This window comes from Ostrea edulis, chromosome 3, assembly GCF_947568905.1.
Source record: "Ostrea edulis chromosome 3, xbOstEdul1.1, whole genome shotgun sequence".
Lineage (NCBI taxonomy): Eukaryota > Metazoa > Mollusca > Bivalvia > Ostreida > Ostreidae > Ostrea > Ostrea edulis.
The window spans coordinates 63968066-63969864 of record NC_079166.1 but is presented as its reverse complement, the minus strand read 5'-3'; positions in this window follow the sequence as shown (position 1 = coordinate 63969864).

The following is a 1799-nucleotide window of genomic DNA, read 5'->3' as shown; positions in this document are numbered from 1 at the left end:
TAAACAAGTACTCCATGTTTTGGTTGTGGGCGCAGTCATTAAAATATCGGAAATCTATTTTTGTGACTGTGATTGGTCAAAAAAAATTATTGTGTCATTTCATAAATATTCATGAAAATCGAGGGTTTCGCTGATCATGCAGCCACAGTTTGAGGTAGGATAGGTACTACCGGACCGTGGCTAGCTACGATAGAGGAGTTCATACTATGTACAACTGTAGTTTAAAATGGATTTTGTGTCTTGAGTGAGTATAATCAGTAGGAGGTTAGAACAACCGAAGTCTCCAATATCAACCACGGACACTCGACCATTAGTCCCAAATTTTTATTTTTTTTTATTTTACAAAGATATTTATTTTCGACTTTAATGCACAATAGAATACGTACCATCAAAAATATTCCGTTTGGTCAGATATTTATTCATCAATTGTCCAATACATGCACTGAGAAGAAAAAAAAAACGTACGTAAAGTTTATTTATACTTTTCCTTCATATTATTTCTTATTCCGTAATTAAGTCTACCGACTAAGTTTTCTTTTTAACTGAATTTACAATGTATCAGGATTTTCACAAACATACAATTGAATGAGAAGACGAATTTGATTTATGTCTGTAATTTGACAGTTTACGGCATTGTCCTGTATCAAATAATGAAATAATTAATGATATAAAGGTTGTTTATAGAATATCTAACTTTGCTTTTGGTGTTGCCTGTGAAGTATTCAGATTTTTTTCAGAGAGGATTGGGTTGTGACCCAAGTTTGTTCTTTTTCCACCCAAAAAGAAGGATGAAGGCCCCAAATGACAAAATAATTACTTTTTAGCCCACCTGAGCTGAAAGCTCAACTGGGCTTTTCTGATCGCCTGCTGTCCGCCGTCTGTCCGTTCCTCCGTCTGTCCGTCTGTCTCTAAACGTTTTACATTTTCGACTTCTCCAGAACCACTGAGCCAATTTCAACCAAACTTGACCAAAAGAATTTGTGGGTGAAGGGCTTTCAAGTTTGTTCGAATGACGGGTTTTGTCCCTTTCACAAATATGCAAAAATAGGGTGGCTCATTTAAACATTTTCTCAAGAACCACTGGGCCAAAATAGCTGAAATTTACCTGGCATAGTGCAAATTCAAGTTTGTAAAAAACATGGCCCCCGGGGGTTGGATGAGGCCACAATAGGGGATCAAAGTTTTACATACAAATATATAGGGAAAATCTTTAAACATCTTTTTCTCAAAAACTACTGGTCTGGGAAAGTGGAAATTCACATGAAAACTTCCTGACATAGTGCAGATTCAAGGGGTTGGATGAGGCCACAATAGGGGATCAAAGTTTTACATACAAATATATAGGGAAAATCTTTAAAAATCTTCTTCTCAAAAACTAATGGACCAGGAAAGTTGAAATTTGCATCAAAGGTTCCTGACATAGTACAGATTCAAGTTTATCAAAACCATGGCATCCGGTGGTACAATGAGGCGACAATAGGGGATCAAATTTTTACATACAAATATATATGGAAAATCATTAAAAATCTTCTTCTGAAAAATCACTCTGTCAGAAAAGTATACATTCACATGAAAGCTTCCTGACATAGTTCAGATTCAATTTTGATAAAATCATGGCCCCAGGGAGAAGGTTGGGGCCACGATAGGAATCAAAGTTTTACTTGCGAATATATATAGGAAAAATCTTTGAATATGAGCCAAGGTGACTTAGGTGAGCAATGTGGCCCAAAGGCCTCTTCTTTAAAAAATCCAATCAAACGTCCAACTTCTGAAATATACACCTAGATCCGCCACTGAAT